Here is a 27,255-nt window from a genome sequence, read left to right as displayed (position 1 = left end):
TACCCAGTGGCACTGCTGGGATGGAATGCCTGGCTCCCTTTTGAATCACACGCGCTATGAGGACAACCATTAAGTCATTTAAATTACATGGCTTTCCCCTATTTTAGAAGGGACTCTCTCTTTCACGAGGTCACCTGCTTCTGCATCCCGCTACCGTTCTGATGGTTCCACCTAATTTCCCTCTGCTTGAGTCTCCTCTTATACCCACCCCTCACACGTTCATCATCCCTGGGATTCCCCATCTTTGGCCTCTTTGCTCTTCATCCATCTCACCAAAGTCTGCCCTGTTCCCATGAGCGTAGTTCTCACTAAAAAAATAATTTCCAAACTTCTGTCTTTGGCCTGAACAGTCCCCTGTGTGCCAAACCCTACAAGTATACAACACCCCCTTCTGAATGTCACAGAAGCACCTAAATTACAGTGTCTAATACAAATACGCCATCCCTTCTAATCCATTCTCCCCTCCTCTGCCATTTATCCCATTCATCTCAGTTGATCCTCACAACCCACCAGTACACAGGTCCACAAGTCCTGTTGACTTTTATCTCCTAAAATAGCTCCTGTCTTATCCCTTACTTTCCACTACTTTTATTATAGTTTAAGGCCTCATCATCTGTCATAAATAGATGTTACACTAGGACTTCCTCTTCCTGCTCCATTTCCAATCTATCTTCCACTCAGTTTCCTGAGTGATATTTCTAAATATAAACCAGTGACATTACTTCCCTGCTTAAAATCATTCATTGATTCTCTATCACTGACTGGGGGGAAAAATCAAAACACCATGTTCAGTATCATGGCCCACATGAATCTCCATGATCTGATCTCTTGGGGATGCTCTAGTCTCAGCCCCTGCTCCCAGTTCACATTTTATTTTAGGAATCCCAAACTACTTGTGGTTCCCCCAAATTACTTTATGTTTCATGCCTTTGCCTATGCCAGGCTCTCTTACAGAAATGCCTCCCTCATCTACCTGCTCCTGTTATCTTAGGCCATTCCTAGTCAGCTTTTAAAACAGACCTCATGTTATCTCTTCTACCCACATCCTTCTCTGTAGCTTCTGCTCCTAATGTAGATAGTTTCTCGTGTATCTTTGTTCCTTAGACCCCCATTGCTGCATTTCCCACAATGTTTGGCAATATTTCTATAAATGTCTGTCTAGTCCTATAGACAATGAGTACCTTTGGGTGTAAAACATAAACACACCTTCTAGATGTTGTATCTTCTAAGATGGTGCTCACACTCATTCGGATATCTCACATACCCTTAGATGTCACACACGCTTGTTCACATGTTTTCACAAACAGAGGTTCACTTACCTTCCACACACATCATTCAAATGTTACATGAGCTTGTGTAATGTCATAAGGCTTGTTCAGGTGATCCAGATGTCCCTTGAATGTTACATATACTCACTTGGATTTGACATGTGTTCGTGCAGATGGTGATCAGTGCCCCTAAATGTTACACACAGGTGTGACACATACTTAAAACAGTGGTTCTCAAAATGTGCTTCTCGGACCGGCTGTGCCAGTATCACCTGAATGTATAAGCTTGGACCCGACCCCAGATCCTCTGGTTCAGAAACTCTGGGGATGAGTTCCCAGCAACCTGTGTTTTAATACATCCTTCAGGGGATTCTGGTGCGTGCCCAAGTCTAAGGCCCGCTGACATCGATGTTACATATCCCCAGTCAGATGTCCTACCTTCCTGTACAGATCATACCTCACTAATGTAGGTGATACACACGCCCAATACAATGTTACACCATCAGCTTAAAAAAAAAAAAGTCACTTAGAGTGTAAACAGCTCAGACACTACACACTGATATTCAGATCGTGTGTGCTTGTTCAGAAGTCACACAGGAGATATCACAAACCCGTCAGACAGTAAGACGCACGCTGAGATGATACACGTGTCCCTGTGTGGAAAACACTTTCTTAAATCTTACATCTGTTAAACTTTCATTTTCATCCGCAGTCGTGTTTGTTTGGATGTCACCTCCCCTTTTTCAGAGTACCCGTGTTCACTCAGATCTTATACATGTTCACAGATGGTTCATAGTGCACGTGGGTGTTTCACAAACCCGTTTGGAGGTTACTGTGCTTATTAGGACCACACATGCTCAATTAGGTGTTCGTGGGATCATTCAGTTGTACACGCGCTCCTTCAGATGCTGCCTCCCATACCCTGTAGGTACTGCTAAGCAACCCACACCTGAGATGAAGGACACCTACTATTCTAGCCACTTCCCATCTTGGTTACGGTATTCTTTAGAAAGGTTCCTCTTTACTCGGGCTTCTATGGCACCTGGTCCCTCTTGATGCTGTTGGCTTGTCCCTCTCTCTGCAGAATGTGCTGGGTCACGAGTGCCGCATTGCTTTTTGTTATCTTCAGGGTGGCTCATGCCCATGATTGCTGACGCAGGATTTATATCAGTTTGCAACACTCAAATACCCTCACGTACTTGGGGAAATTTGTTCCAGGAACTATAAGCCTTTCACTGAGAATGAAAATGTTTTTAACCACATTTTCTGTCATCTGTAGCCACTGAGGGTTTTTGAGCAGAATGACTTGAGTTGATTTACCTTTTAGAGACATCACTCTGGCTACAGCATGAATAGTATCTGCAGGAAGGCAAGGCAGGAAGAAGGGAACTCTGTAGAACTGCCTTCTGGCTTCAATTAAGATGGAAGATCATGATGGTCTGGATAAGGCAATAGCAAGAGAGATGAAGATGGGAGGACAAATTCCAGAGAGAGTTAAGAGTTAGAAATGGCAGGATTTGGGGATCATTTGAACAAGGGTTGGAGAGACAGAAGTATGTCCTATCAGACTTTCAAAAAAACTGCAAATTTTAAGTCAAGTATTCCGGAAGGGCTGGGTAGAAGATCTGCTCTAACATCTGGCACTCAGACAGGGCCACCCCTTAGTGAAACATCCAGAAACACTGGCAGTGAGTCACAGATACCTAGTCAGTCATGCATTCTGGGGCCTTGACTGCTTCTTTTGGAATGAGAAAGCAGCATAGCTGATCTAATGAAAAGAGATAGTCACAATCTCCATTTCATTTAGCAAAGAAGATGGAAGCAGCTGCCATAATGATGGACTTACATGTCAACTGAGTCGATGAATGGAAATTCTAAAGTTAAAGCAGAAGGACCTGGATCGAATACAAAACTGTTCAGTGGTTATGGTGTATTTGCTGGATGCATCAAAACAGACAGGACACTAATTATATGGCTTCTGAGTGGACAGAAGTTTGACATTCTGAAATTTCAAAGCTCTATTGTAGCTGCCACAGCAAAATATTCAGTTAAAAATATCAGGGTTACATATCAAGTGGGCCCTTAATTGAGTGAATAAATAAATGAATGGATTTCTCTAAAAATATTAATTCTAGCTTTCAAGATTCCCCAGTGATTACATTATCAGTCACATTTTCCACATGAGCTTGGTGATGGCATATTAATAACTGAGAGTGTTGATTAATGGATTAATATTAACTTGAAAGGAAGTTTTAGTGGCATTCCCAGGTTTCTGTACATAGCTCAATCCTGTTCCACATTTTTGTCTATAGTTTGGATGAAAGCACGACTGTCATTCTTATCAAAATGACTCAAAGCTAGTGACTTCCCTGTCTCCTTCCTTCCCCATCCTCTATGATGATCAGGACAGGTCTGATCTTTAAGAGGAAAATGAGGCCTAGAGATCATCTAGTTGCTTTATATTCTTTGGGAAACTAAGTAGGAGGAGAGGAAGGGAAGGAAGGAGGGAAGGAAAAGGCAGAGGGAAACAAAAGGATGAGGGGAACACAGAGTAGGAGAAAAGAAGAAGAGAGGAGAGAGGGAGGAAGAAAGAAAAAACTGGGAGGAAGGAAGCGAGACAAAGAAGGAAGGAAATGGTGATTTTAAAAGTATAAGTTATCCACCCAAGCCTCAGGGTTGGTGAATGTACTCTGGTATGGAGATGGGTCCAGATGATCTTAGGAGCCTTGTCATTGCTATTCTAATGTAGACAAAGAACTATTTTCTGTGCCTATGTGTTTATGACAAGTTGCCTAGCTAGCACAGTGAAGAATATAAGAAAGGAGAAAGGAAAAGAAAAAACTCAGAACGAGAAAGATTCACTCATTTGTTCATTTTTTTCATCCATCAAATATTTATTTGTGGCTGAATAGGGATATAATGATGAATCTAAATAGACTATAAGTTCCATGAGAACAGGAGCTATCAGTGAGATAAACATTAAACATATCCTCTAGTTAATACATAAATACTGAAGTAATGGCTCTAATATAAATGTTTTTGAAAAACATATAACAAGAGAACTTGACTGGGAAAGGAGATGAGGTGTGTCTTAGTCAGCTAGGGCTGCCATAACAAAAATACTCTAGATTAGGTGGCTTAAATAATAGACATTTATTTCTCACAGCTCTGGAGGCTGAGAAGTCCATGACCAACTAAGTGTCTGGTGAGGACCCTCTTTCTGGTTGCAGAGAGCTGCCTTTTCACTGTGGCTTCACATAGCTCATCTAATGAAAAGCGATAATCACAATCTTCACTTCATTTAACAAAGAAGATGGAAGCAGCTGCTATAGTGATGGACGTATATGTCAACTGAGTAGAGGAACGGAAATTCTAAAGTTAAACCAGGAGAACCTGGATCAAATGCAAAAGAGAAAAAGCTATGGTCTCTTCCTCTTCTTATAAGGACACCAATCCCATCATGGGGTCCCACCCTCATAACCTCATCTAAACCTAATTACTTTCCAAAGGCCCATCTCCACATACTATCGCAATGGAGTTATGCCTTCAACCTATGAATTTTGACAGGGAAGGACACAAATATTCTGTCCATAATAGGGAAGGAGTCAAGGAAAATTTCCCTGAAGAAGTGAGCCCTGAGCTGAGATCAGTATGGGCATTTGAATTCATTCCAGAGAAGGGATGTAGCATGGGCAGTGTTTCTGCAGAATTGAGAGGCCAGTGTTCATGACACATATACAACAAGAGTGAGAAACAGGTAGGATGAATTTCAAGAGGTAGGGAGGGCTGGACCACTTCATTTGATAAAGGGTTTAAATTATACGGATTCTTTCTTTCTCCAATTCAATTTCTGTTGAGAATTTACTATGTGTCAAGCACCAACTAAGCACTAAAAAATACACCAGGGCTGGTAAGTAGGACAGATATGACTCCTGGTCTTCATGGAACATAGAGACAAGAGACTTAGAGAAATAAAAAGTCATCATGCAAAAATAGTAAGTGCTGATATAGGGAAGTAAGGAAACCTAGCATATTCTGGAGAATGGGGATCAGTGAAGGCTTCCTAAAGGAAGTGAAATTTTAATGAGACCTGAAGAAGAAGACTTTAACAAAGTAAAAGTTAAAACAAAACATATTCAAATTTTAAGGAGCAGGTATGCAGTCCAGAGGTAAGAGAGAATGAATACATTGTGTTGGAGAAACATGAAAGTTCAGAAGTAGCTAAAATAAAGGGTGCAACGAGATAGTGGCAAGAGGTGAAGCTGAGATCGTAAACAAGGGATATATCATCAATGGACCCATCGTCCATATTATAGAATGCATCCTGCGGAAAGGGTTCATGTAGAATGGATTGGGAAGGAAAAGCCAAAGGTTGGGAGGCCAGTTAGTAGATTTTTAGCATAACTCAGGTAAGAGTTGATGAGATCTGAATTATAGTCTAGACAATAGAGGAAAAGAGAATTGGATGGGGTTGAGACATATTTAATAGGTAGAAGCCATTATACCTAGTGTCTGATTAGCTGAGTGAGATGTGGTCGGCAGAATAATAGCCATCCAAAGATGTCCCTGGAACCAATGAATACATTAGACTATATGGCAAATGGGAATTAAGATTACAGATACAATTAAGGTTGCAGATAGAATTAGGTTGTTAATCAAATGACCTAAATATGGCGATTATCCTAGATTATCTGGGTAGACCCAATGGAATCACAAGCGTCCTTGAAAGTGGATGAAGGAGGCAGAAGAGAGAAAATCAGAGATGGCAGTATGAGTAGGACTCAGCCTGACCTTGCTGGCTTTGAAGATGAAGGAAGGAGGCAGATCCCTGTGGGTTTTAAATGTTCACCATTTGGAATCACTGTAAGGTTTCAAAATATTTGTTTCATTAGCTGAATACTAACCTTCAAGGGTCAGTAATCCAGCACAGCAAATTCAAGCAGCTCTTTTGTGTTCCTGCTGTGAACTTTTGCATAAAAGTTATAATTTCAATATAAATAAATATCTAAAGAAGGAATAATAAAAGGCTAAGCAGGTTAAAACACGTGTGATTACTAGGAGAAAAGTGACAGAAAATATTGCAACCATTTCCTATTGTAACCCTTGCTGTAATTTCCTCAAAGCATTTTGCAGGGTGACAGTAACACAAAATGTCTTTATTCATATGGAGCTCAACAATGGAAAACTGTATTGCTGATCACTTAAAGTGATCTTACATCATCATTGTGAAAATTAGCAGTCACTCAAGGTTCTAGAACAATATGTTGTGTTTTATAGAAAAAAAAAAGGAATGAAAACAAGAGGTGGACATTTGGGCTATTTTCACTTTTTACTCTATCTTCATAGTCATTTCATGCGCCTACCATATGGCCTGACTCCTACAAGTAGAGAGGAGACAGTAATTTCAAGCAAATAAACTCTTTACTGGTCCTCACAGTTACCGTCTTTAACTGGCTGCACCTGCAGTCTTCTACCAGAAATTCTTGGAAGCCTTGCCAGCTCTAAATTGTATTAGTCATTTCCATGGGGATTAGGATGGTAGGATTGAAGGCAGGGGCAAGATCCTTCTGTTCATACTCCAAACTTTATCAGCAAGAATCTTCTACTAAGTCTTACTTGAAAAAGCCTAGACTTGTTTATTCACTCACTGTCAACAAAGCCAAAGCTGCTCTCTCTGCCTGTGCTGGAATTTCAGAGAGACCTGCGTGTTACTGATGAGTCACATTTCAGATTAGAGGAGCGACAAATTATTTCAAGTTAAACGGACGAATCATTTGCCCCAGGAACAACAACTAGACAATTATGATGAAAATAGTGCCAAGTAGTTACTCTCACTTTGAGAATAGAGTCAATGTTTAAGAACATTCAATGGGTTATTTTGTCCCTCTCCACTTCCCAGATAATCTAGTATGTTCGACCTTAGAGAATTATTTACATAAAATGTATTGACAGTCCACATTCATCTGGTAGTGGTTTCCTGTTCATTATACCACATTTTCTGAGAACAAAGAACACGTAAATTGAGCCCAGTCTAGGTTGATTTTAGAGGGCCACTGAAGTGAGACGCAGAGTAACAAAGCCAGGATAAATAAAGTGAAACCTGGAGGAAAACATATTTATCTTAGATTTACAAGCAGCACTTCTTTTGACAGAAATTGATGGGAGATTTTAATCTCTTTTTTTTTCTCATGGTTTCTGTGATTACTCGGTCTCTTGAGTTACATGTATGGAGATTTTAATAGGAAAATGAAGACAAGGATCAGAAAAGACTACAAGAATGAATAAACACAAAACAGGCATAGTAAAGCACATTTTCAATAAAGAAGGAAGTGTCAATGAAACTTGGCTTCCTAGATTTTGTAGGTCATATTTGTCATCATAAATGATAGAAATCCGTCCTTTGTTTTTTGGGTTTTTTATTTATTTATTTGAGGAAGCCCTGTTTCTCATGAGGTAATATTTAGATTAGTCATCGAAGTGTCTCAACACTGTGGCTGTAGACTTTTGTGTACACCATGTAGTCCAAGAAGGAGTGGGGACCTGCTTGTGGATTTGGGGCTACTGGCCTATTGTGCATGAATGACTCTGCCCAAAGAGTATGGGGCCATCCACACACCTGTGTTCCAGACTGTGTCTCAGACTTCTGATAACAGCACAAACCTTAGGTTAGACTCTAAGATTTCTGTGACTGATGGTATGGATGACATAGGGGTACATGGCCCAGCCTCCCCTCCTTTCAGGCCTTGTCTTTACCTACTGAGGAATACTAGAATTCATTTTCCAGGAAAAGTTCATTAATTATGGTTTTACCTACAGTTCTAAACAGGAACTGATCCCCTCCAACAATTTCCCCCCCAATTACCATAGTCTTCTTCTGTATTCTAATTTTGACCCCCCACTGTTCGGTTTTGAGTCCCCATATCTCTATGTTTAGGCTTAAGAGTATAGATGGCACCATCGATCCTGTGCTCTGTGGACGGATCCCTTCCGGTCATCCCTGACTCTACCTCCCTCACATCTCCCTCACTGGCCTCCCAGGCAGCCCTGGGAATTAGTCAAGTCACTTTTAGTTACAAGTGGCAGAAACCCAGCTTACATTCGCCCTGGCTAAAAGAAAGAGAAATATCTTGGAAGGGTATTCTCGAGTACCATTTTGTGTAACTGAAGAAACAGTTGAACCAACTTGGAGGAAAGGTGCCCCTGGGCCTCAGGGAAAATTGCAACCATGGATATGAATGCCATCTGGACTCTCACTCAGCCCTCCTCTTATCTCTGCTTCTGTGTGCACCTACGCCAATCTCACTACAGTGGCAGCCTTCAACTTAATAGACCATTGATTGCCATTACTAGTCCCTAAGCCCCCAAAGTTTCCATGTTACAGAGGTAAAGATACTATGTCTTAATTTTAACACAAAAAATCACAGAAAACACCTTATTGGTCAAGAAATAAGACAATATCTAGCCCACGAGGTACAAGGTAATGCCAGACCTAATGCAGCCCAGAGAGAGGTTCTGCTTATATGGCAGGGAGTTTTGTTGTTAATGCGGTTTGATTGGAACATCGTTAGATAGGGTATGCACTCACCAGTTGGCCTTCGGCCCTGTCATACTCATTGGTGTCATGCTGCATGGCTGTCCCTGAAAGAATCTGAGTTTGTAGCCCAATCTAGACGGACTTTCTTAAGGACAGTCACTAGGCCATTTTCATTTTCCTATGCTCAGTACCCAGACCAATACCAGCCCACAGTATCCCAAAGAAATCCTGGATCAAAAATTGAACTGTAAAAAAGGCCAAGGGAGCATTGCAAAGAAAATTGCCATATTCTGATTAGAAAAAAATGAAGCCCTGATTTCTACTTTTTTCTTTACTAACAAAAGTCAGATACCTTCTTTTCTCCCCCGTAAACTAGATATACTATTAGTACCAACCTCACAGAGTAGTGTGTTGATTAAAGAAAATAAGACAAATAGAATACTCAGCTCTGGGCCCTGCACAGAGTAGCATTTAATAAAATAAGTCATCATCGTCATAGTAATTATCATTGCTGCTATGCTTTCACTCTTAACACGCCCCATCCACGTGATCTAGTGATGCACAACAAAGCTTTCATCCTTCTCTCCCACCGATAAGGATTGTACTGTGTACCTTGCTGGGCAGAGCCTCCCCAACCCATCCAGATCCTGGAATTTAGAAAAGAAAATAGGCCCTAGTAGGTCCCAAAGGCAACACAGAGACTGTTGTTGCTCCCCCAAGATCTGGGAACACCTCAACTTTTCGAACAGATTCTCCCTGTTTAAATGGCCTCCAGGCGTCCCCACACAGGACGCTGAGTCAAAGTCTCCTTGTGTACAAAGCTTAGAACAGGCTTCGTTATTGTGACTGCAGCGAGCTCCTTTAAAGCCAGCTATTCAGGCCAAACAGTTTATCTTCTCTGTTCCTTAGTTATTAGATCTACAGATTGGGAGACATTAAAACTGCATCCTCCTTACGGACAAGCTGGAAAGATTAATTGGGCGATATCAACCAAGTGGAATTCTCTTGAGGTTTACACATAAGTATACTCACTCTTGTTATTATGAGGCTCAAAAATATTCTCTTTCTCTGATATTTAAGATAATGAAGCTGATCATTAATAAGTAAACAGATGAAGGATAGACCTTCGTATTCAGCATGGCATTCCTCAATTAAACCTTCTCTTTTAACATAGATAATGGAACCGGTGAAGATGCTTCATGGTTGGCAATCACCCATCTTAAGGGGCTACTTCTTTATAGCACGATGCAGTATCCAATACCATTTTGAGTCGATCTTTTATTAAGCATCTACCTTGAGTAGATAATTGATTTTTGTTAGTCCTTGGAGTACATGCTTAAAGGAGGTGCTTACATTTATTTTAAGAGTTTCCTGATCCTTTATGAAATGCATTTGATTTGATACACAGGAAAAAGGAAAAGGCTACATTGACTAAGTGCTATTCTTTTCACAGTCAATTTTGCATTACTTCTTTTTTAAATGCCAGAAACCCAGTTCTGAATCATAGCTCTTTGAACCTTGTTTATTTTCTTAGCTCAGCACATTTTTTTTAATACTCTCTCCAGATCTCATAATGTATCAGCTAGAAGGTGTGAAAACAAGGATGTCTGGTGTGCGATAAGATAAATTCTACGGAGAACTAGTGGACATCTCATAGAGCAAGATTTGTTTTCTAGTCTGTGCTGTGGAACCAAGTTTATCCAGGTCTTCCCCTAGATTCCGCAGGAGAAGCAGGCTGAGCTTACTCGTCTTTGCTCACTCCCAAGCCACGTCTGAAATGCCCTTCTCCCCTTTTTACTCTAACAATCCCACTCTTTCTTCGAATATTAATAACAGCAATAATAATCATGGTGATGACAGAAGCTGCCCCTCAGTTTACTAATACTTGTTCATTTAATCTTCATAGCAGTCCATAACTAACATCATTCTCATTTTAGAAATAAGGAAGCTGAGATTTCAAGAGATTAACTAGCTTGACCAAAGTCACTCACTCACATTTGGACCCAAGTCTGTCTCACTTCAAAATCCACACTCTTTTCTCCCAGGCAACACTGCCCCTAGAAATGTGGAATCAGAAAATCCTGGCCAATAAGCATTATAGCAGTGCTGTCCTTCCAAATTTAAAATCCAGAAAAGTCAAGGAGTGGCCAAGCTTCCACTGCAAAGTAGTAAACGACAATTTTGTTTTCTTGCGTTTGATTTTGCAGTTAAACGTAAATCCAACCCAATTTCATGGCATGACAATGACAGCTTCCTCCCTGCAGCACTGGTTTGACACTATGTGGTAAACACTTGCACCTAAGGTTCGCATGGGTGAACGATGTTGAAAAATCTTAACCTTCTCCTTGAAAATAAACAAAAGCATTCCTGCTCATCCCAATTACCTAACCCTCAACATAAAAAAGAAAAAATTTACCAAAAAAATATCCAGATGAAATTATAACTATCATGAAGGACAATAGAAGAAAAATAAAAGCAAAGCAGGTAAACCTAAGGACTCTGAAAGTAGAGAGGTGACCCGCCACCATCTTTCCAACAAGAAATTGGAAGATATATTATTGATTGGTAGACTGTATGTAGTAAGCGTTTTTTCATAGCAGCTGCTAGAGCCCTCCCGCCCCCCCACACACAATTGTCACTGAGTCACTGCCCATCTGGCAGCCGCTACGCCCACCACTCAAAAATGATGCCCATGCACTAATTGGATGTAAGTGACTTGATCTCAGGGACAACTTTGCAATATCCAAACAGGCATCAATGAGAGCACTGCACTTGCTTAAAATTGCAGATATTTCTTAATCCAGACAAAAAGCAGTGTGCTTGCTCCTGCACTAATTGCTGTGCCTTACAAAGCACTGCCAGCCAAGTTAAGATCCATGCTTATGCTCCCAGCTCTTTGTCAATTCAGCTACTCACAAGTTTCAGTGGATTCCCCTGATAATGCATTTCAACATCCCACACAGTCAGGAGATTTCTGGTACTATCTAATCTCCATTCCTCTTTCGGAAATTTAAATACATCCCTGCTCATCTTATCTTAAGCAGAAACAAAATCGAACCATGTCAATATGTAACATAGGGGGAAAAAATTAAATCTTAACTTACTGCAGCTATTTCTGCTTTCTAATGAGAAGTGTAGAATAGAGATGCCACAATTCTTATAACTCGCTACTCCTAATGTAATTCAGAGACTAGAGGGGAGAAAATAAGTTTGAAAGCACATCTGATTTAAAATAGTGAATTAAACACATGCATTTAGTTCTGCTCCCTCTCAAACCCCATTAAATCTCATGTATTTTCTAAATGCATGAACTCACAAAGGAAAATGGGAGAGGAGACAATAAAACCAAAATGTTGGGAATTAGAAAAGTGGATGGATGGCTGGTAACTGACGTAGCAGACTTGAAAAAGTAAAATCTACATCAGCAGCAGGGAAAAGCAAGGAGCAATCTGCTTTACATTGCAGAATTCCCAGCAGGCTCAGGAATCAATGGCTCCAAATACTTCTGGAAGGGGTAGAGAAGATAAGCCCAACAACAGGAAATTTGTTAAAAGAATGTTTAAGAAGCAGTTGGCTCCCCAAAGTCTTTTTCCACTGTTCGTCCATCTTGGCCGAAGCTTAGAGCTTATTCTTGGGAAAGGGAACAGAAGGTCTCTGAATGGGGGGACACCAGACACAATTGAGAGCTGGGCCCCATACTGAAAACAATGGAATTATAGAACATTTGCATACTAAATGTTCAGACCTCAGCCCTTTTTCACATCCACTCAGCTCCCAGAGTATGGCAGCCAGGCAGGGACTTGGAAAACTCGTCTCTGGAGACTGTAATAAAAAATAAAAAAAATCTAAAGCTATTGATATCAGAAACTCCCAAGAAAAGAGTCCATCCAATCCCCTAACCATGAGGACCAAAGTCAACAAGCCTCCTCCAGTGCCCAGAGGTTCCAAACAGTTTCACCAAAAAAAAAAAAAAAAAGAAAGAAAGAAAGAAAAACAAAGAAAAACAAGTATTACAGATAGAGCAGAGAAAAAGAAGGTATCATCAGTGAAATAATTCAAGAAAATGCTCTACACATGAAAGACATGACTCTCAGATTTAAAGTTCTGACCAGCATAATGCTTCGGCATAATGGGTAAAAATAAATGCACACCAAGTTATTTCACAATGAAATTTCAGAGTTCTATGGAGAAATAAAAGATGTTAGAGACTCCCAGAATAGCATTGGAAATGCGAAGACAATGGAGCAACACCTTCAAAATGCTAAGAAAAAAGTGATTTTTCTTTTTCTTTAATTGGGGAAAGGGAACAGGACTTTATTGGGGAAAAGTGTGTACTTCCAGGACTTTTCCACTCAAGTTGCTGTCCTTTTTCAATCTTAGTTGTGGAGGGCACAGCTCAGTACCAGGTCCAGTTGAGGTTGTACCCGGCCTCCTTGTGGTGGAGAGCCCGCACTCCAACCAACTGAGCCATCTGGCCACCCGGGAGCTGAGCGGCAGCTCATTGACTTCATTCTAGTTGTGGAGGGTGCAGTTCGCTAGCCTATGTGGGAATCCAATTGGCAGCCCCGTTGCCCAGAGCTCGTGCTCTAACCAACTGAGCCACCCATCCGCGCCCAAAGAGTGATTTTTTAAGCTGGAAGTCTTTCCGACTATCATTTAGTGTGATAAAAGAGACAATTTCAGACATGAAAATTCTAAAAAAACAAAACCCAAAATCCTTATCTCTCATGCACCCTTTCTTGGAAGTGAGGGATGTGCTCCAGCAAAATGAAGAAGACAGAAAGAAATCAGAAATTCAGGAGCAGTGGATCCTACACAGGAAAGCAGAAAGCAGGATCCTCAGATGAGAGTGAAGCGTGATTTGCATTCTGCATAGACAGTCACCAGACCAGACTGTGGTATGTCAGAAGACTTTAGGAGAGATTTCTACAAGAATACATATGAGATGTAAAGCTTGCCTAATGAGAAAGTGCCAAGAGGAAATTTACTCCAAAGCATGGCAAGTAGGTGTCTTCGGGGAGGTAGAAGTAGCAGACATCCTGTCTGTGTCCCAAGGAGAGAGGAGAAGTGGAAAGAGTGGCTTTCTCTCACAGTGCCTGAGATTTGGAGAAGTAGAGGCAGCACTTCTTTGGGCTTATACTGTGGCACCAACGGGGTGTGTGAGAGCAGTCTTAGCACTGCCCTAACTGGGATGCTGGCACAGAACCAGAGGACAAATTACAAGAGGCAATACCTCCAGTAATGGGAGGTGGTATAGTATACCGATGGTACTTGTGGAGGATGTGAATAACACACCCTCATATAACTTTACTAGGCATAAGAGAGGGAAGTAGAGAAGAAGCAAAGGGAAAATAACAGATGTAAGTAGTGGATGAGATTTCTTCTATAATACTCTTGGATCATCCTTTGGGGATTCCATAAATATCCTGAGGGATTTTATGGGAGGAAGCATGTTTTACACACACAGACACCTACCAAATCTGGGCTCTGAAACCCAGAGTAATATAGACAACATATTAATTTATAACTACCCTAATTATATTTCATTGCTAAAGCCAATTGCTTGTTTCAACTAGAAAATCACAATTGATAATGGGTTTGCATTTCCACAAGTATGTTTGAATTTCAGTTATCTGACATCTCACAGTAGGGAATTACTATTTGCATTTTCAGGTACCGACATCTGGAATTCAGGCATGAGATTGAACACAATTATTCTTCACAATAAAAGTAAACAGAGCTCAGCACGAATCTGCTAATTGTTCTTTCCCACTGAGCTACAGTTTTCAGTCAGAATATATACATAAGAAAGTACCAATCTGTCCATTCTTCTCACAAAGGACAAAAGTTATCTTCTCAAGACCTAAATCACATTATTTCATGCTTAATACCCTCCAGTGGATAATAAAATTCAAATGCCTTATCATGGCAAACAATGTTCTAGATCAGTGGGTCTTGAGCTTGAGCACACATCATCAGGAGGGCTGGTTAAAACTCAGATTGCCAAGTTGCATCACCACCCCCCCCCACCAGACTCTAATTCAGGAGGTCTGAGATGGGGTCTTAAGAATTTGCATTCCTTACAGATTCCTGGCAATGCTGACTGATGTTGCTGGTCCAGGGCACATCCTTTGAGAAAGGACTACTGCTCTACCTACTCAGGTCCCTGTCAAGTCTTTAGCTTCATCTTCTAATATTCAGCTTCTTGCTCATTATGCTTTAGTCACTGTCATGCGGGGTCTCTGGTCCCGCTCCCCACATAAGAACGCAGGACATGGTGAGGCCAAAAAGGAACACCCATGGAGCCATAGGTAAGGGAGTCATACCACTCTAGTCTCACTGGCGGCTGGGCTGGAGACACAGGAGGCAGGAGCCACACAATCCGCAACTTGCCATCCACTTCTCTGCCAACCAACCTCACTTGCTAGCTGCAATCCACCGTGCTAACTGCAATCTGCTCTTGCTAGCTCAGCCACCGTCTTCTTGCTAGCCCCACCATTTGCTGCTAGCGTAGCCACAGCAGTTATATTAGTGGCCAATGGCTCACTGGTTACAGCTGATGGCCATCCAATCACAGTTGATGGCCATTTACTACCTGAGTGAGCACCTTTCCACGTGAGGCCGAGAGCCTGGAAACTGCACTCCTGGTTCTGTCCCCACACTCCGCCTCTACAGGGTCTCGCCTCACAATCTACGTGACAAGCGTCTTCCACGAGGGGCCCTATGCAAGGAGCCTGGAGGTGAATGCAATATCCTGGACACAGCCAGGCTCTCTGGGCACAGCCACGGTTTCTCAGGGCACCACCAGTCCTTCTGGGCACAGCCAAGTTTCTGGGCTTCTTAGCATACCACCAATCTCCCTGGGCACAGCCAGGGTTGCTCAGGGTACCACCAGTCTTTCTGGGCACAGCCAGACTTTCTGGGCACAGCCAGCGTTCTCACCTATTCTCGACGGCTGCCAGTTGAGACACAAAAGCAAACATCCGTCAGTTTCACTACATGGTGGAACGTTCCCAAGCAAACAGTCAAGTGGTCCATAAAATTTGGGATGGAGCCCATTCCCCATAGTCCACATTCCTAAGCCAGGGCTGTGTGTTAGCCTCACAGTGTGTGCCCTCTCCTCAGGGTGAGGGCTCCAAGTCCTCCCCAACCTGGGGGTGAGGGCCTCAGCAAGCACTTCCCAGCCCACAGGGCCACAACAACGTTTGCCTTCTCTGGCCTATGCTGGTCAGGGAACCGTCCATGTCTTCCCACCCCTCCATAGGTGTCCTCCTGGTCTTTCTGAGACTCAGTGTTCATATGCACAAGCTGCTCCACCGCCCTTCGGAGAGCTTTGGTCGGCACCACACCCTGCTCGCTGCACCATTTGTCACACTGGCCTTTCTGACCCTCAATATCTTGTGCTCATTCCAGGTCAGGGTCTTTGCACTTACTGCTCCCTCTGCCTAAATTTGTTCTCTCCTTGATCTCATCTCAGAAGAGTCTTCCTAAACACCCTAGCTAAAGAAAGTCTCCGCCTGACCACTTTCATCTATACTATTGTTCTGTTTCTTTCTTTTTTTTTTTTATCACTGGTACTCCCCTACATAGAGTAAGTTCCACGTGGGTAGGGACTCCCTCTGGCTCTCTGGTTTATCTGTAGCACTTGGAGGAAGTGATTAATAATTTTTGGATGAACAAATCAGTCTGTGAAGGAGACCAGTCTCCAGGTTTGAGTTTTCTAGTCATGACAGGGCTTTCAAGAGGGCTTCCGTCACTAGCCAAATAGGAATCCGACAACTCTACATCAATTGGTCTCTTTCCATTACTCTTATCCAAGAAACTTTTGTTCCCTATGTCATCTGTAATTAGTAAATTTATTCCACACGTCATTTGTAATGAGAAAATTAGACCAGGAGCTATAATTTAGTACAAAGCTGGTGGAATGTCAATACTGCCAAGGGAGAAGTATAGTAATATTAGTCTTATTCTAACAAAGAAAATCAAGCTATTTCACAGAACGGGGAATGGTGTTGTAAGCGAATTAAACATATTTTAAAAGAAAGCAAGATTAACATTTATTTTGATGTGAAGCTACATCTCTGATCCCAGGCATATGACCATTGACAAGTCACCAAATTGCAAATCTATAAAATGCTGATTCAGGTTTTTTTCAATGTTAGAACTGTTTGAATGACTCAGTTTTCAAACTCAACAAAAATATTAAATCAACTTCTCTTAGACATTGAATTATCTAACAGTCTGTTCTCCAGCTCTTACAAAAAAATCTTAACTTTTGCCCATTCATTCGAGTGGTTTCTTACAACTGTTGGTCATTAAAGTTTCTTTTCAGGAGGTGCTTAAGGTTTGGTTCAAATTCTGTGGCTCACAGCAAGTGATCTCCCTTAATATCTTTCAGTTGGGAAGGGAAGTAAAACACTGCACTTTGTGTGTGTGTGTTTGGGGGGGGCGGGTACAAAATAGGGTTTCTTTTTTTCGTCTTTATTTATTTATTTTAGTTTCAGGTGTACAAAACAATGTAATAGTTAGACATTTATCATTTATACCCCTCATACAGAAAACGCTGCACTTTAGACTCAGATCACTGCTGGGGGTTTTAATGGCACCTCATAAACTCGTACCTGTCATCTTCCACCCGCCTAGTCATTGAACCACATGTGTTCCTATTATGTGGACTTTTTTCTGGGTAATCACTTGATAGTCCAATGTTGGCCCCACTCAGTATATAAACATTCACCCTTCTCTTGCTGTCCTGCTAACCCCTGTAGAATACCCACCACATCGTGCTATTTAGTGGGTACCTAGTTGAATACAATTAGCAACACAGCAATAAAAGAGAACAGGAGCATCAAGTCATATTTAGAGAAAGGAAACCTGTTTTTACCATGGCCTGTACTGCCCATGACCTCAGAGAAAATATTTTCGTTAAGAATAGACAGAACCTTGATGTTCATTCAAAGAGAGGAGCATTTATGTACCTGTTTCTGCAAATGGGCTGTGATAGGCAAGAGTCATTTACCAGCTGTGTTATCCTGGGCAAGCTGCTTCAGCTCTTGACTCTCACTTTTCTTTTCGGGGAAAATTAGGGAGTTAAAAAGGTTAATAAGATCCAAAATCCCATGCTCTGATAGTAGATCCATTTCTAATAACTCCTTCCAGGAAAAAGGAAAATGCTCTACATCCCAATATCATATGATTTCTGTAACAGCTAATCACTTACACTAAATATAAGTGAGCATTCATGACGAAACATCAAACTACTATCTTGCACTTTATTGATCTACAAAGATACTGGATGCCATATTCATCTTTCCCAATGCATCAATACACCACCAAAGATTTCACAACTGAACTGAGAGATGAAGCCTCAGAGCCACAGTCTGTTCCTGTGGTAAGGCCTGGAATCATACTTTGTTTTCATGCTCTTTCCTAGCTCATTTCTTTGGAACAGAAATTATACAGGTGACCCTGGGATCCTTTCCTTTCTTATTTTGAGATTTTTATGGTGTATGTGTTTAGAATATCATCACATGATAATGGGATATTAATATTCATGGTTTCATTTTCTTTCTCCATAAAACAAATTCATATGGATTAGCACCGTCTGCTTCAGTGCAGACACACACACAAACCAGGGAGTGGAAATCCATGTAAGGAACAACTTAACTCAGAAGGAATGAAACAGATCAATCTACTTTTATTCTTCAAGCTGAACACACTGTAAAAATTAAGCAAAACAAAAGTCAAGTGTGACAACGGTTTTAGTTGGAGAATATGGTAGATTGCCATCATCAAAACCCATAGGAAAAGACAAGGCTAATCTTATGAAGTTATCTGGGTATGTGGCAACAAACAGCCCCAAGAAACCCACGGTTCTACAATCAATTTCCCGGCCAAGGGAACTTAGTTTATTCATGCTAATGAACTGAGGGAAGACATGGGTTTTGGAAATAACATCTAAGCATTTTTTTCTTTAACCGAAAATGTAAACGATCCAGGTTGCACACAAACCAATAGGTTGGTTCATTCTTAATGAAACATGCAAATTTTCCTTTGCTGTGGCTGAGAAGTTGCCAACTGAAGGGAGCCTTTTCCCTGATTAGGGGGCCTTTGAATAACAACACCCTTTGCAATATAGTCATTGAAATGAAACACATGCTGTGCACAGCTGCCTCAATTTGTGCAATAGATCTGCTGCGAAACAAATTTCAGCTGAGAATCCTATATTGGTGAGCTGCTATTGAATTGGAAGTTCCTTTGAGAAATCACCCAGCAAAATTAGACTTTTAAAGTATGACCATGCTATACAAACATGCCATGATTTATTACTTTGTGCCTAGTTCACCTGACTTAGACCCATTCCCTCCATAATTGTCTTTGTTATATACAAATAGTAGCTACCTTTTATTTTCCAGGAGCTAAACACTGGAAAGTACACTATATTTTCTCCACAATCTTCAGAATAATCTGTCAAGGTACATACATATAAAGAAACCAGATTTTCCCATTGTGTTGCATTGTTTATCCCTTACTAAACCCGTAAGTATTCCTAAACCTCACAGATGTGAATGCATAGTACAAGCTTTTAACTAATAGTACCAATGAATCCTGAAGTTGTTTTCTTTAACAAAACAGACTTAAAAGCTTTCATATTGATGCAAGAAGGGGCTTCTATATACTTCTTTATAAACCTTCCCATGAGTTGTTACAAGATCATTTGTCTCCTCAAATAGAAATCATCTGGGAAATACTAATATAATTTCAATGGCCTGTGATGTAAACACCTTTTTACCTGTAGCAATTACATGTGGAATATGTATTCTCTGACCAGTCCCCCAATTCCATGTATCCTTTGCCCACAGGCCCCATTCCATGCCCAATCAGCTGCAATTTATTTCAGTTCTACTTTCCCAATATATATTGAGCACATATCTTCCTCTCTATTCCCTCAATCTTTATTATCTCTCACTCATTACTGTGTGTCATGTGAGGTGACCTGCGGGGTCTCAGCTCCCGCTCCCCACATAAGAACGCAGGACATGGTGAGGCCAAAAAGGAACACCCACGGAGCCATAGGTAGGGGAGTCACACCACTATACTCTCGCTGGCGGCTGGGTTGGAGACACAGGAAGCAGGAGCCACACTCTCTGCAACCTGCTGTCCATTTCTCTGCAATCTGCAACCCGCAATCCGCTGTGGTAACTGCAATCCACACTTGCCAGCCCAGCCACCATCTTCTTGCTAGCCCCCATTTTCTGCTAGCGTAGCCACGGCAGTTATATTAGTGACCAACGGCTCACTGGTTACAGCTGACGGCCAACTAGCCACAGTTGATGGCCATTTACTACCTGAGCCAACACCTGTCTATGTGAGGCCGAGAGTTTGGAAACTACTTTCTGGGGCTCTGCACCCACACTGTGACAGAACCTGACTAGGTTACACAACAAACCGGTTCCCTTTTTCTCTGGGCACACAGACTATTTCCCAGCCTCCCTTACGGTGAGCTGGAGCCATCTAATTGCATTCTGGCTAATGGAATGCATCTGCAAGTGTTGTCTGCTCCTCTGGATGGCCCATAGAACCCTCTCAAAAGTACATATCTTCCTTTCTCTGTTGCAATCCATGAGCTGAATGGAGGGGACTCCAAAGACCTAGAGGATGGCTAAGCCACAACATACAAGGAAGCTGGGGGCTTGAGGTACAATTTGGAGGATAGCTATCTGTCTATATGAGTCACCGAACCAGGAACACCTGCAGTAGATTTGTAAAAGCCAGATGCAAACTTTCACGGTGTTTACACTGAAATATAGGGATTATCTGATGAATACACTACTAAAATAGCCTCATTTCCAGGCTTCTGCCCTTTATAATCCATCATCTGTACTAAAATCATGTTTATCTTCCCCAAACAGCACTTTGTAACCATCACCCCAATTAAAAATGAGTCAGATATACTGAATAGTCCCATGCTGAGCACCTATTAAGTTTCAGGCTAATTTCTTACAGAATCTTAGTTGAAAACCCTTCACCTGGCTTTCAGGGCTCTGCATTTGTGTTCACAAGTTTGCCTCTCATTACACCCAACACCCCATGTCTCTCAATTTCTGAGAATCAAAATTTTTTGCTATTCCTGACAAATGATTTAGATTTTTTCCCCTCCAGGCTTTTGATTCCTTTGACCTTACGTTTCCTTAAATCGCTGGTGTAAGTGCTACCATTACCACAAAGTTGTATTTCCCAAACTCCCAGCTCAAAGTAGCCTCTCTGCTGGTCTCTTCTCTTTCCCTCCTTCTAACTCCCGTAGCATTTTGTTTTTCTTTGTAAGTTCTGTCAGGGCAGGGAGATGGGCCCACATGTGCCTTGTTATCAGTGTATCCCTTGAGTCAGTACCATGCCTGGCACATAGTATTTTTTTGAAGGAATATCACACTGAGCATAATGCCAGTGATTAAAAATATAGTTGTTTAGTGAATGTGACAAATTTCCTCCGGGTTATATCAGTCCAGAGTTTAATACTTCCCAGTAGTTGTACTCTTTCCCTCGCAAGACCAGTTCTTTTTCAGTACCCTCTATCTCAGTGATGGCTGTTCATTCCTCTAGTTGTCTAAACCAGAAACCTAGGATTTTCACTCTCCCTTACCTAATCCCTGTCGGTGCTACTTCCTAAACAGACCTTGAATGCTCCCATCTTCTCCAGCCCCCCTTCTCCTAAGTGCAGGCTGCCATAGTCCCCAGATGGGCCTTCCTGCCTGTAGGCCAGCCCTTAACCTCCCCACTTCCAAAGTCCACTAGCTAAAGTGCAACTAGATGGGCTTTCCAAAATCAAACCGAAATCTGTACTTGTTCTTTACCCACTTAAAAGTCCCGAGAAGATCCATAATCAAGTTGTAGGTAAACATGACCTATTCAGCCCTTCAGAACTTGATTAACTCAGTAATGCAAGAAATATACAGGAAGCACCTTTTCTAACTTCCAGATATTGTTTTCAGTGCTGGAGAATGCACTGGGGGACAACAAACAAAATCTGGGCATTTACTGAGTTTGCATTCTAGCGTGGAGACATTCTAGTAAGTACATTAGTCAGCCTGTTAGAGGGTTACAAGTTTTATAGAAGAGAAAGTAGAGCAAATAATGGAATGTGGGCATGCCGATTGGGAGGAAAGATTAGAATTTAAATGAGGTGATCAGGGTAGATAAGTCCTTATAGAGAAGGTATCATTTGAAAGGAAAGAGTATGACCCATATAGTTAGAGGAAGTAGCCAGCACTAAATCCTAGGGCGGAAGCATATTTAACCTGTATGAAAAGGTTGATCTTATAAACTCTTGGTAATCTTTGCTTCAGCCACAAAGACTGTCGTGGGGGGCATCCGGCGGGGTCTCTGCTCCCGTACCCCACATAAGAACGCAGGATACGGTGAGGCCAAAAAGAAAAACCCACAGAGCCATAGGTAGGAGAATCATACTACTACATTCTTGCGGGCGGTTCGGTTGGAGAAACAGGAAGCAGGAGCCACACTGTTCGCTACCCTCACTGCACCGCTTGCATGCTCAGCCACCATCTTCTGCTAGCCCCCATTTTTCTGCTAGCGTAGCCACAGCAGTTATGTTAGTGGCCAATGGCTCACTGGTTACAGCTGATGGCCAACTAGCTATAGCTGATGGCCACCCAATCACAGTTCATGGCCATTTACTACCTGAGCCAGCACCTTTCTATGTGAGGCTGAGAGCCTGGAAACTGCTTTCTGGGGCTATGTCCCCAGAAAGACCTATTCTAGTTCCTGAATATGCCACGCTGTCTCTTCTGGGCATTTTCATATTAGCCCATCTATCTAGAATGCCCCTTCTTTCCCCACCACCCTGCCGCCCCACCGCCTCCTTCTCCCGTTCTGTAACTCCTCCTCATTTTGGGAGGGGTGAGCTGGGAACTGCTGCTCTCTTAAACCTCAGTGCGCATATAAATCACCTGAGGTGGAGCGTGGACGCCTGCATTTCTAATGAACTCCCAGCTGATGCTGACAGTCCATGGGCCACAGGCACAGCCAGGTGTGGAATATTGCTCTAGGTCAGGTTCTCAGCCTTGGATCATATTGGAACCACCTATGGTACTTTTAAATACCTCCCACCTTGGGGTTCAGGTATCAGTATATTTTCAAGGCTCCAGATGATTCCAATGCACAGGCAGTTTGAGAACCTGAGTGGAGTCTCTAAAATCCCTTCTAGCTCAGAATGCTGTCACTCCAATGACAAGACCTTTCCAGATAGGGTATCACTGACACTCCTCAGGCATGACACAGATGTTGCCATTCCAGACGCAGGTCTGTAGCACAGCGGTTCTGATCACGGGCTCTAGAAATGACAGGCGTGGGTTCACACCTCAGCTCTGTTGCTTGACCTTTGGCAAGTTGCTTTACCTCTCTCAGCCTCAAGTTCTTCATCTCTAAAATGAAAATCATTATATCTAACATGTTGGTCTCTTTAAGGATTTTAAAAGGTGGTTATGCACAGTGCTTTTCTGGTGGCCAGTAATTTGGGCTGCTGTTGCTACTATTAAATATGAGATTTTGCAGTATTGCAGCTGTTTTCTTAAACAAAGATGCCAGTTTGTTTTCTTGCTCTCCTCCTGAAGAGCATCCACATGGAAAATAACCACAGCCACGAGGGAAGCCTGGATCAGCTTAAGCACCATCAGGGGATCCCTTTCCAGTCGTTAATTTCCTCCTCTGTCCTCAGATCCCAAAGCTATCATGGGAGGAAGCCACTGTTTTACTTTATGTAACATTTGCCCACAATAACAGACAGTAATTCTAAGTAGTCTTTTGGCTAAGAGACCATTTTTCCTAGCCCCTGTCACCCTTATGCGTATTAAGCAAAGTTAATATACTCAGTACCGTGTTTTCCTGAAAATAAGACCTAACCGGAAAATAAGCCCCAGCAGATTTTTCAGGATGACATTCCCTGAACATAAGCCCTAATGCATCTTTTGGAGCACAACTTAATATAAGACCCGGTCTTATTTTGTGGGAAACACAGTAGGAATAACACTCTTGTCTGTTTTTATTTGCTAGCCATGGATTATGGTTCTGATTGCCTTACATGAATCAAACACTCTCTTGGTGGAAGCTGCAACAGCAATGAAATCATTAAAATGGTTCCACCTAATTAGTAAGTCATGAGCACATTTGTCTCTTGGTGTTTGGGGAAGGGATCGTGGAGCCAGTGAGGCTCAGTTTCCATTTCTTCTAAGCCGTGGGCAGCCTGAGAAGTGAGTTTATTGGTGAATTTCATCCAGACCAAACATTTGAGCATTAGGGTGGTCCTCAAACACTGCCTCTCCCTACCTCACCAGGCCTGGCTAGCAAATCCTCAGAAGGAAGATAGGGAAAAGTTTACCGTAAATTCAGGTCCGTCAAAGCCCTTCAATGATGGGTGAAAATCCTGCTCCAATACCTGTTTAAAATCCACACCCACACCTGTCTGCTCTCTTCACTTCTCTCAGCTTCCATCAATATTCTGACTTTCGTATATACTTTACTTTCATGAGTTGCACTGGAATGTCCTCTTTCTTCTCTCCCACATCTAAAATTTCAGAAATATTATGTGTAGATCCCTACACATAATGTTATAAAGACTGGTTGGATTTAGTAATATTATTAGTACAATTAATTCAGTTAATATATATAAAGTGCTTAGACTAATGACATGTACATGGAATAGTGTTCATAAATGTTTGACATTAGTACAATATTATTGCCATTATAATAGAAGACCATCTATATTATACTTTAAATAGTCTTTTGTGAGCTGACCTGTATTTTAGACAACTTTGAATAATAATTGCATAACTTCTAAGCATTAAGCCTTATGCTAAGCACAGTATGCTTTACCTCAGTTAATTCTCATAACAGCTCTATAAGGGTGGGACTATTATGCCTCATGTAAATAAGAAAGAAACTGAAGCTCTGGTAGGTGAAGGAACTTCGTCAAAGGCTAGGAAGTGCCAGAACTAGGATTCAAACACATAACTATTCTGTCCTTCAGTCTTTTCTCTTGGTTACAATGTTCAAATTCCTAATAGAACAATTTTTGTCCATTTTGAGAACAATGCTATTCTCAACTCAACATTCTCAAGGCCATCAGAAACAAGAAGAGCTTGTAACAAACAGGCTAGAAGAGTCTAAGGAGACATGACAAACACATGTAATGTCAGATCCAGGAATGGAAAACAGACATTAGGTAAAAACTAAAGAAATCTAAATAAGTATGGAGTTCAGTTACTAATAATTTATTAGTATTGGTTTATCAATTCTGACAAATGTACCATAGTAATGTTAACAATATGGGAAATAGGGTGCAAGTTATACAATAACTCTAGGTAATACTCTTGCAACTTTTCTATAAATATGAAACTTTTCCTAAATAAAAATTTGTTTTTTAAAAGTCAGTGAATCTGTGTTCAGGGTTATGCTTGGAATAGTATAATATTTCTAACTATAAAGTCTCGTAGAAAAAAAAATAGAGGATTGCATTGTTTAATGTACATTTTGGAGCTTGGAGCAACATAGCAGTAGGTGAGTTTTCTAATTCAAATTACCTACCTTGTAAAACATGTCGTTAAATAATTTTAGTGACATGGTTAAAAAGCAAGATCCTAGAACCTACGGTAATTCCTTCCTTTGGAATTCTGACCCGAGTGAAAAATATTAGATGCATTTTTTTTAACAGCTTTCATGAAAACACAGAATGTGTTATGCAGAATATTAAGGCTAGAAATCCGAAACCAATTATTCTGAGAAAAGCTCTTTTCCACAAACATGCCAAAGCAACACTAAAGATCAACGCAGCCGAATTCCAATGGTATAAAAAGAAGTGAGTACTCAATTCAGTGTCAGTGTGCTCATAATATGGTATCTACAATACTCTGCAGAGGAGGCACTTTTCAATAGGTAGTCCTGAATACATACATATCTTGGCTAAAGAGGTCTGTGCAGGGAGAAAGCCAGCACCATGGAATTCCTTGGTGGCCTGTGTAAAAAGTAGGTTGAGAGAGAAAGGCTGGTAAGAGCAATTCCTTCAAATACTCTGTAAAATGCAAGGATTCCTTCCTTCCTGGGCAGTATGACAGTTTAAAAATAAATCCATAAATTCTTTGACACTCCTCCTACCCAGACTCATGTCCTCTATGTTTGAAACTGTATGCTTCAACCAGTAGCATACAGCAGAAATGACACAATGCTTCCAAAAGCAGGTCTCCAACAGCACTGTGCTTCTGCTTTCCTCACAAGAATACTTGCTCTTGAAACCTTCAGCCTCTGTGTCGGCTCTGGCCCCCCCCCACCCCCCCGCTGTTCTAGCTCCATCCATGGTTTGACCAGAACCACATGAGAAACTGTGAGCCAGGCTACTTAGTCAGATACTGCCTGAATTCTTGGTCCACAAAATCTGTGAGAGATGATAAGGTTATAGTTGCTGTTTCAGTTCAGTAAACGTTGAGGCAATGTATTAGGCAGCAATAGCTAACGGGAATAGTCAATTTATGATTAAGTGTTGGGTTAATGTAAAAATGTGTTGGATTAATATAAAGTGTCAGTACAGAATAATCACAATTCATTCATTGACTGTGATGTGTCAAACCTGGCCATAGAATCATAAATATATAAATTGGTATTAACAGTAAGTATGGGTGTTTTAGTTTAATATTGTAATTTTTTATTCATTACCCACAGCCTCTGCCTTAATTTAGAAAATATTTGTCAAGCATCTATTATGTGAAGCACTATGACAGGCATTAGGAATTCAATGGTATAAAAGACAAATAAATACGTAGTTTCAAGGAATTTACACTCTAGTTCGAGAAATAGACAAAAACAACTAAATAACCAAATCAAATGATTACCAATCATGATAAGAGCTATAAAGGAAACCAACAAGGTGCTTGAGAAAATCCTACTTGTGACAGGTGGTTAAGAAAGGTCTCTCTGAGGAGGTGGCATTTACGACAAGACCAAAGGTAGAAAAAAACCCAAAAAACAGTCATGTTAAAAACAGCAGAAATGTTCCTAAAAGAAGAACAATGTGAGCAAAGGCCCTGAGGCAGAAACAGGCAAAAACCAAAGTAAAGTCAATGTGGCTGGAGCTTAATGTGTGAGAGGAGTATGGAAGAGACAGCTAGTGTTCCACCAAAGAATGCCCCTTCTGGGTTGTAGAGTTATTTTGGGGAGGTGGCTTTCCAATAAGGGATTTAATTTCTCAACACTACCTCTTTACAAGTGAGCATAGTCATTCATGTGACTGAATCTTTGTCAGAAGAATGTGGGTGGAAGTGCTACCACCAGACCTGGCCCACACCAACTCTCCACTCTCTTTGCTTAAGTGCCAGCTGGACATTAATACCTAGAATGTCCTTGAAAACCACATATAAAGACGCCATATCACACTCAATCAGCCTGAGTCCC

At 41.4% G+C, this 27,255-nt stretch overlaps 1 protein-coding gene across 4 annotated transcripts in view; it reads right to left on the bottom strand.

Moving 5' to 3' along the window:
* The window catches only part of PLPPR1 (phospholipid phosphatase related 1), a 215,375-nt gene that overhangs the window by 157,197 nt on the left and 30,923 nt on the right, over positions 1 to 27,255 (bottom strand). The gene's annotated exons all lie outside the window — the stretch shown is intronic.

Source organism: Rhinolophus sinicus, linkage group LG04, assembly GCF_036562045.2.
Source record: "Rhinolophus sinicus isolate RSC01 linkage group LG04, ASM3656204v1, whole genome shotgun sequence".
Lineage (NCBI taxonomy): Eukaryota > Metazoa > Chordata > Mammalia > Chiroptera > Rhinolophidae > Rhinolophus > Rhinolophus sinicus.
This window is presented reverse-complemented; position numbering and strand designations above follow the sequence as displayed.